The sequence below is a fragment of the Triticum aestivum genome, chromosome 7A, assembly GCF_018294505.1.
Source record: "Triticum aestivum cultivar Chinese Spring chromosome 7A, IWGSC CS RefSeq v2.1, whole genome shotgun sequence".
NCBI classification, from domain to species: Eukaryota; Viridiplantae; Streptophyta; class Magnoliopsida; order Poales; family Poaceae; genus Triticum; species Triticum aestivum.
The window spans coordinates 556,341,127-556,351,024 of record NC_057812.1 but is presented as its reverse complement, the minus strand read 5'-3'; the positions used below and the strand labels follow the sequence as shown (position 1 = coordinate 556,351,024).

General features: G+C 43.6%; 1 long non-coding RNA gene across 1 annotated transcript; it reads left to right on the top strand.

The window, feature by feature from the left end:
- Positions 1 to 3,527: 3,527 nt before the first annotated feature.
- Positions 3,528 to 8,183, top strand: LOC123148193 (uncharacterized). Its single transcript, XR_006473682.1, has 5 exons — positions 3,528 to 5,946; positions 6,160 to 6,304; positions 6,954 to 7,047; positions 7,134 to 7,330; positions 7,439 to 8,183. It is a non-coding gene; the product is annotated as an uncharacterized lncRNA (long non-coding RNA).
- The last annotated feature ends 1,715 nt before the right edge of the window (positions 8,184 to 9,898 follow it).

Genomic DNA, 9,898 nt, shown 5'->3' with positions numbered 1-9,898 from the left:
TACTGATCGGTTGTCTGCTCTTGATGGTGACTCTCTCTCGGCTGATGATGCTACTGAGTATCACAGTATTGTTGGTGGTCTGCAATATCTCACTATCACCAGGCCTGATATCTCCTATGCAGTTAACCGTGTCTGTCAGTTTTTGCATGCACCCAGGACGTCTCACTGGTCAGCCGTCAAGCGTATTTTGCGCTATGTCAGTAGTACTGCTGCCTATGGTCTGCATCTTCAGCCTGCACCGTCATATGAGCTCTCGGCCTTCTCTGATGCCGACTGGGCTGGTTGTCCGGATGACAGGCGATCCACGGGGGGTTATGCGGTATTTCTGGGTCCTAACTTGATCGCCTGGAATGCTCGCAAGCAAGCAACTGTGTCTCGCAGCAGTACTGAGGCTGAATACAAAGCCGTTGCTGATGCAACTGCTGAGATCATATGGGTACAGTCTCTGTTGAGAGAGTTGCGTGTTCCTCAAGCTCGTCCTCCAGTTCTGTGGTGTGACAACATTGGTGCTACATATCTTTCTTCTAATCCAGTGTTTCATGCGAGGACAAAACACATTGAGGTGGATTATCACTTTGTTCGGGAACGTGTTGCACAGAAGCTACTCTGTATCAAGTTCATCTCATCAAAGGATCAACTTGCTGACATCTTCACGAAGCCTCTACCACAACCACAGTTTGTAGGCTGTAGGCGCAATCTTAACTTGCTTTGTACTTCAGGACATAGTTAAGATTGAGGGAGGGTGTTAGACTGTATATACGTAGCCTCTGTATTGTAACGTTGTATTGTACCCCTTGGCTACCTCTATATAATGAGATAGCCACACCCCGGTTAGGGGTGTCGTGCAGTTCCCAAAATATCTTGTCTTACACGGCGACACTCTCTGGGCGTGCTCTTGCTGGAGCTCCTCAATGGCAAGTCCCCGACGCACGCGTCGCTGCAGGATGGCGACGGCGGCACGCTGGACCTGCCGCGGTTGGTGCAGTCAGTGGTGCGCGAGGAGTGGACGGCCGAGGTGATTGGCGTGGAGCTGGTGCGGCTAGGCGCCGCGCCGAGGAGAAGATGGACTCGCTACTGCAGGCACCAGCGAAGCTACAACATAGCACGCCGCTGGCCTCCAGCAACCGGCGCTCCGCACACATCCTTGCCTCCCACGGCCAGATGCTCGGACGGCCCCCCATCACATAGATACACAAACACAACAGGAAGCTTCAGTTATCTGAATTTTCGGTTCACTGTCCACAACAGCGAGCTTCAGTTATCTGAATTTTTAGTGCAGTGTCGTGATTTGGATGGACGCCCGAACACAACAGCGAGGCCAGCTTCAGTTCTCTGAATCTTCAGTGTGCTGTCATGATTTGGATGGAATTGGAGACCGTGTCCTTCTCCAACATAAGTCAATTTCCAATGTAATCGAGTTCGAGTCTCTGTTCTTCTCCAACGCAAAAGCATGTAGTGCCCGACCCGGATTGGACTTGGCTGTCATGAGGAGGGATCCTCGACCAGAACGTCCATCAGGCCGCGTCCCTCGACCAGAATCTCCATCAAATCCCATCACATTGCAACTCTCAAAGGAGCATCCAATGTCGCTGGCGGAGGAAAATCATCCGTCCAGCCGTACTATGCCGAGTTCGCCGGCGGAAGAAGAACACCCGTCGAGCCCTCCATCGCCTGAGGTGGCTACACCAGAGGTATTTCTCCCCATGAAAGTTACTACACCTGAGGCTAGCATGTTTGCATCTCTGAATTTTTTTAGAGATTTGTTCAGGATTGTTTGTTGTCTGAACAAGACACATATCTGAAGATTCAGTATTGACTTACACCTTGGAGTTTACATCCGTTGTGGTGTTCCTATATTCTAAACTGAACCATGCTAATCCGACCAAGTTTGGGCCTACACACAGTCAAAAGTTTGAGTGATAGTTATGTTCCAGTTGCATTTATATTCAGATTTCATAGAAGGAACAAAGTTCCAGGAAAAACAACCTGTTAGTGTGTTCCTTGACGTTATACACCTGAGCACCCCTACTGTTAGCACCAAAATTAGCATTATTCTTGGCATGTATATGAATGCTTTGTTTGCATGATTATTTGATTGAAGTAGGGCAGAATAACAGTAAACTGAACCATGAAATTTTAGAATCAGAAAGTAGGCATATACATCGTCATTAGCTCATTTTTCTGAAGTTGCTCCATGTTACTCCAGTTTTAGGTTCTGTCCAGTGATGTTCATCAGAAATGTCACAGTGCGTGTATGCTCTAAGCGATATGCAACGGACTATGGGGAACATATTTGTTTTTTATAATCATTTTCTGATTGTTGTTTTCCTGTAGGATATGTCATTACTTTTTTTAGTGGGTAGTGACTGCACTACCTAACCGACTATGATGTACTACCTCTGTTTCAACTGATTCCAGCTCAATGTGTCATCACTATTTAAATTATTTATTAGATGCTCGATGAAATTCAGAACTAAGCAATTTTTTCTTCTGTCTTTTCAGTGATGGGAGGTAGATTGAGCTGATAAATTTCTGCACCCACCTTGAGGTCCATAACGTTCTCCTAATTATATGCAGCCCAATTCATATAGATGTATTTGTTTGAGGGAGAGGACTATCTGTGATCAGAAGCAACAGTATGTGATCATCATGAGTGCGAGAGATGGCAGGAGTATGTGATATGTATTTCTGTGTACACTACTAATATGTATTGACTGTTCATGTTGGTACAGTAGGTTCATGATTGCTTATGGAAACAATAAAATTACTTGAGGAGGATTTTATGAGTATGTACTTTGAGACTTGAGAGGCTGTTATTGACATGGATTCTCCGTCTACTAGAGAGGCTGGTGTCAAATCAATATCGGAACAAGGGCAATAGAAGTGGAATGAGGTGAAGTCCTATTGATACCTATAATTCATTGATTAACTCAAACAAATGATACTAGACATCAACTACTGCAATTGATCCATGAATACTTATTAGGTTGTAGTATCTATCTAACATCTTAGAAGGGAAAAATGCGATGAACACTTTTTTCTCAAGGTTATCTATATGAGTATATCTTTAAAATGTGGTACAGAGAGCAGAAGGTCTTAAATGCTTGCAAATCCTCAGTTTTAAGAGAATAAGATACAGTCTTAATTTATTTCCAAATTTATTTTTCTATTATTGGAATTCTGAACAGGAGAAGGTTGTTAGCTCGTCGTGTGGTCGATTTGGTTTCTGGAAATTCTTTCGCATACTATGTTTGAGCGCTTTTGTTCTTGAGTTCTTCTGGTGGAGGGAATCAGAAGTGATTCTTCTGCAATGTGAGGAGATCTCCAAATCAAGCCAGCCTCCAAGAGAAGAGAACAAGTAGTACATCTCTACCCAGACGAGCTGAATCTGAATGACTCAGATTGTCATGTTACCGTGTACCAGTCCGGCAGATGTGCAAGTGCAACTACATTGGTTGAGTGTAAGGAAGACTGATTCATCTGCGCGAAGCCAGTATGACAAGGCTAAGTCTGCACAAGGTAAAAAAACACAATAAATTTGGCCCCTTGATATTTCTGTTTATGGGTTGTTTTTCAGGGGAGCTCATAGTTTAGTAGTTCTCTTCTGTGCTAATCTGAATTGTAGGTGGTCCATTGTTTAATTGCTCATGCACATTATTAATTGTGGTTTGCATCGTCAATCTGCACTTTGGTAAGAGCACCTAGGAGTTCCTGACTATTCTCTGGGCAACCTCCTATATTTTATAGTAGTTCAACTTAGCCTTTATTTGTGGCAAACCGTGATTCCGTACTACACCTTGGAATCTTTTTTAAGTCTGAATTGCGTGGTTTACTGACTAAATTTACCCACTAGCTCAGCTGATTTATGCAAAGTACAGTAGTAACTTTGTTTGGATCTGAACTTATATCACTCTAAGAACTTCTACATAGAATGATTTATCATCACTAGAATATTTATGCCCCGTTGTAATGCACGGGCATGTTTTCTTGCAAAATTTATTTTAAATGTTTTTTGCTGGTTGATTATGTTTGGAGTTCCTTTCTTTGTTATTATCTTCATTGCATTGCTAGTTTCTTTTATCCGGTACCATTTTGTGGTTATATATGCTTTACTTATTCACTTAGAATATCAATATCTTATCGGTGAATCGGTTCACTTGCACAAGGATCTTGCCAAAACATCAAGTTTCCCGAACATAAAAATTATGTCATTTCGGTGGAATAAAGAATTTATCTCTAGCACGGTGAAACAAATAATTTATCTCTAGCAATAAAATTATGTTTCTTACCAATAAGAATGTATCGCTGCAGTATTTTTATTATGTTACGGCTAATAGTTGGGTTGCTCCATTAGCAAGAAGTCAATTTGTCAGTGGAAACATAGCTGCAAGGATGCGATATTTCAACTTTGAGGTTACTTAAGCTTTTGGACTTCAGATTTAGTTGCCATCACGAAACTGGTATGCAATTGAGCTGCACTTGCGCGCGCATGCTGATTTCTAAATATCGCACAGTACTATAGTTGTGATCCTCTAAATAGCTTATATTTGAGCACAGTCTTGCGGAATAGTTACAGTGAACAAAAAGCTTGCATTTGATTGATTTGATTTGTTAGTTTTTTGAATGGTGCTGCCCCTATTAGGCTAAGTAGAAGCACTATACTGGGCCTAAAGTACATCAGGTTACCTTTCATGAGGTCTGTGGAATTTTTGTAATTTGCGGTATGGTATTTTTGGAATTATTTTGGGTACAAGGAAAGAAGTGAGACATAACTGCAATTTTTTGTGGTAAAATTTACTGAAATTGGTGTTTCTTTTCAAGATTGTATTACTGTTTGCCCATTTGATCCTTGGATGATCTACTATTTTTCTTTTCTATTTGTTGCGGATAATTTGCTTCAGTTCATCAGATTACCTGGGGAAACATGCTCATTGTTTATCTAAAGATATATTGGGTATCAGTCCACCTGTCATGAGGTCTCTAAATTTTTGAGGCATGTTTTTTTTCTGAATAATTTATTGGAGATACTATGCTTGGACTCACAAATGCATGTAGTGCTTCCACTAGAGGGATGTTCTTCATTTTTTCTGTGCTCTTTCAAGTTTTTGGTCCTTGAAAAGTAATAGTACTTGCTAAGTTTCTAGCTTTATTTTTTCTGTAGTACAAGCTAAATGTATATGCCTGAATTTACATATCAGAGTGTTTGAGTTGATTAAGGGTATGAGAGAGAACAATTTTCATCCTCAAACAACACCCGACATCATTAATTTTCTTATTTACCAATTGAAACACGAGGCAATAATAGCACAACTTAAGTGTGTGAACATATCAATATAAAATGATTGGCCGGATTATGTTTTTATGCATTCTAGAAGTGGCATTTCCGTGAAATTACAAACTAGCTTTACATTTTCTCGAAACACTTTGTGAAATTTTATTGGAGAATGTTTTTTTTCTTTTCCATCGTTCGTTGCCCATTTGTCCCGTTCTGCTCCTGTTTGTCATGAGTAATGTGATGTGTTGAAATAGAGGGCGTAAACTTGTGGGGGCTTTTAGCCATGGGGCTATTGGGCTAGAGGCATGCGATATATTTTCCTCCCGTTGCAACGCACGGGCCCTTTTGCTAGTAAACCAAATAAATCTTTTCTTAATAATAAAGCACAGATTGACTTTGTCGGGCTCACTGTCACAATACGCTTCTTTCCGTGAATTTACGCTTTCAGTTTTTTTTATCTATATTAGTTTCTACATCCGAGGTGGTACTATTTTACGTGCATATACTATTATCTATATCTATATGACGTGAGGGATGCGATATTTTTCTCGCACATTGCTCCGTTGGGCCTCGACTGGCTGCATCCTGGGCTGCATCCGTGGCCCAGAAGAAGGCCGACAAGCCAACGATGCGTTAAAAAAGATTTCGATGGGGACAGGACTCGAACCTGGGTATCTTCTTCTTCTTCTAAACCGAATCGTTATTTTTCTAAGAAAAACTGCACGCCGTGCTTCTCTCGCTGCACGCTGCTCCTATCCCTCCCCCAGTCGCCATGGATCTTGCTTTGCTGGATCCACTCCTCCCCTCCCAGAGTGTCCGCTCCTCTCCCTCCGCGGGCCGCCAATTCTCTCCCTTCACGAGCTGATGTGGATCTCGCGATGCAGGTGGTGCCCGTTGTAATGGCCATGGCTGACTCGCCAGACGCCGCCGGAGGGAGCCCAATATACCCTAGCTCGATGGGCTCGCCAGCCGCCTAGGTAATAGGGAAAACATGTGTCGCATCGGCACATTTGATACAGAGCAGCAACTGTAAGTTCCTCTCCCTTCTCTAATTAGTATTGAGATTCGATTGCTATTTGATTCAGAGCAGCCACCAAAAGTTCCTCTTTTGATGCACCGAAAACAGCTCTCTCTCTCTCTCTAATTGATGCACAGCTACAGAATGACGTGTATCTATGCTACCTGCTAATGTGATGGCTAATGCATGCGGACTGATTCATGAATTAGCAAAATATTTTCTGCCAGATGTGCTAATATACAAATTTGATGTTCAGGGTGCCCTCCACTTGTTTGTTGTTATGCCTATAAGAGATGATTTTTCTTCATTTTTAAAAAATAAAAAAAGACAGTGCGGTTGCTCTTATACAGCTTATAAAAAGCAATTACAAGTAAGAAGAGTGGTGTGTTCTCCATAAAACGGAATTGCAGAAGTTCTTGTTTTTGGGCAGGGTAAAATTGGAGGAGTTCACTATTTAAATTTTAGTAGTTCACTACAAATCCAGTCCACTTTAAAAGTTCAAAACAATTCATTATTATAATGTAAACAACATACAAATCATTCTTGGAACCTTTGAAGGTTCGCTGGAAAAAAACTTCACTATCACTATCTCTACCTATATGATAATATTGAAGAAAAGACTGTTTATTCTCCTTTTCTTTTTGTCCGCCGTCCACACAGACCTGGTTATTGAGGGCGTGCACCGGATGTGCATAGCAGCACCAGTGCCGACCAATTCGGCGGCGAACGCCATGTGGAGGTGCACGGGATGACGGTAAGATGAGCTTTCTCATTTGTTTTGCCTTCAACATCACGCTCGGATGGTTGTGGGGACTCAACTTTGTGTTGTGGATGCATTAGGCGACGCTGGCGAAGCTGATGTGGAGGTATGCGTGTGTGATGACCTGTTGTTCCTGGCTTCCGACGGTCCATGGTGGGGGAGGACCAAGTGGTGGCCTTCTTTGGTGACTTCATGGGCGTGTCAGCCCTCATCTCCACTTTGTCATTGACGACATCTACGGCCATGACCCTCCGCCATCCACTTACTTGGCACCTCGGTACGCAAATTAAATCCTTCTTCACCTGGCTGGGCCGTTTTTGTTCTGGAATTCGGATGCTTGAGCTGGTGGAGCAGGGTATGATTATGATCTGTGTAATGGGTGTAGAGTGGGAGGGGCTGCCGTTCCAGTTCAGCAGGGGCTGCACCTTCTACCGCAGTGATCCCAACCTGCATGGGCAGCAGCAGATTCAGATTGTGTAAGCATCATTCGCTCACTAGCTAGATCAATTCGAATTTTGTGTTCTGATTTTGCACGTTGCGAGCTTTGCTATATATCACATATCACAACTCTATTATCTTCCAGTAACTCTATCATCTTTCAGTACCATGATGTGTGTGCATATCTCTTTGGTTCTCAAACAAGAGCTGCATGTCTTTCAGTTTGCACTGTGGATGAAGTGCAGTGTACGGTCGGTGTTGTAAGCATAGAGTGTAGGCAGGTCAAGATGCAAGTTTGTTTGGTTTTGACTCCAAGCATGAATATTTGATAATTAGAGAAGGATCTTGGGTAAAGATCTTTGCCTAGATCAATATAGTCATATAGGCCATGTTATCTTCTAGCAAAAATATAGCAATAATTTCTTCTTTGCCTGTTCCTCTCTTTTTCTTTTTTCTTTCTTTCTTTTCTCAATGCACTGTATGATGATTGTAATGGGCCACATTGGCAAAGACTGGACATTCTGGATTTGGAAGAATGCAATGATCAATTTTTTATGCAGCTCCAAATGCAACGCACAACGAAACAAAAAAATAGATACTCCTAGGCTCGATCTTTCTACTGCAACTAAAAATAAATACTTATTATGACACTTTTCTCGATCTGTTTGGCATGTTTTATTATCTTCTCTGGCCCATGAAGGTTTGGAGATGGTGGCCCATGACGAGGATTTCAGGGGAGATCGTACTATGACTATAACAAGAGGCCGAGATTTGACTTGCATTGTATGCGTAAAGCAGGTTCAAGAGCTCCGAGCCAACAATCGCCAGAGCTTTGAAAAAGATGTAAGACTTCTACTTTCTACCTTCTGTCACAAAATTTGTTGTAGCCTGTGTTGAAAATATGCCCTAGAGGCAATAATAAAATGGTTATTATTATATTTCTTTGTTCATGATAATTGTTTATTGTTCATGCTATAATTGTGTTATCCGGAAATCGTAATACATGTGTGAATACATAGACCATAACACGCCCTTAGTGAGCCTCTAGTTGACTGGCTCGTTGATTAAAAGATAGTCATGGTTTCCTGACTATGGACATTAGATGTCAGTGATAGCGGGATCACATCATTAGGAGAATGATGTGATGGACACGACCCAATCCTAAGCATAGCTCAAAGATTGTGTAGTTCGTTTGCTGTAGCTTTTCTGAATGTCAAGTATCATTTCTTTAGACCATGAGATTGTGCAACTCCCGGATACCGTAGGAGTGCCTTGGGTGTGCCAAACGTCACAACGTAACTGGATGACTATAAAGGTACATTACAGGTATCTCCGAAAGTGTCTGTTGGGTTGGCATGAATCGAGACTGGGATTTGTCACTCCGTATGACGGAGAGGTATCTCTGGGCCCACTCGATAATGCATCATCGTAATGAGCTCAATGTGATCAAGTGGTTGATCACGGGATCATGCATTACGGTACGAGTAAAGTGACTTACCGGTAACGAGACTGAACAAAGTATTGGGATATCGACGATCGAGTCTTGGGCAAGTAACGTACCGATTGACAAAGGGAATTGTATACGGATTGATTGAATCCTCGACATTGTGGTTCATCCGATGAGATCATCGTGGAGCATGTGGGAGCCAACATGGGTATCCAGATCCCGCTGTTGGTTATTGACCGGAGAGTCGTCTCGGTCATGTCTGCATGTCTCCCGAACCCGTAGGGTCTACACACTTAAGGTTCGGTGACGCTAGGGTTGTTAGGAAGACTTATATGTGATTATTGAATGTTGTTCGGAGTCCCGGATGAGATGCCGGACGTCACGAGGAGTTCCGGAATGGTCCGGAGGTAAATATTTATATATGGGAAGTTGTCATACGGTCGCTGGAAAGGTTCGAGGGCATATCAGTATTGTACCGGGGCCACCGGAGGGGTTCCGGGGGTCCACCGGGAGGGGCCACCTCTTCCGGGGGGGCCTTATGGGCTGTATGGAGAAGGGAACCAGCCCAAGTGGGCTGGGGCGCCACACCCCCTAGGGCCCATGCGCCTAGGGTTGGGGGGAAACCCTAAGGGGGGCGCCCCCTTGCTTGGGGGGCAAGCCCCCCTCCCCTTGGCCGCCGCCCCCCCTCTAGATCCCATCTAGAGGGGGCCGGCCCCCTTCCCCCTTCCCCTATAAATAGAGGGGTGAGGGGAGGGCTGCACACAACATCAAAGGCGCAGCCCCTCCCCTCCCCAACACCTCTCCTCCTCCATAAGAGCTTGGCGAAGCCCTGCCGGAGTACTGCAGCTTCACCACCACCACGCCGTCGTGCAGCTGTTGGAGCCATCTTCCTCAACCTCTCCCTCCTCCTTGTTGGATCAAGGCGCGGGAGACGTCCTCGCTCCGTACGTGTGTTGAACG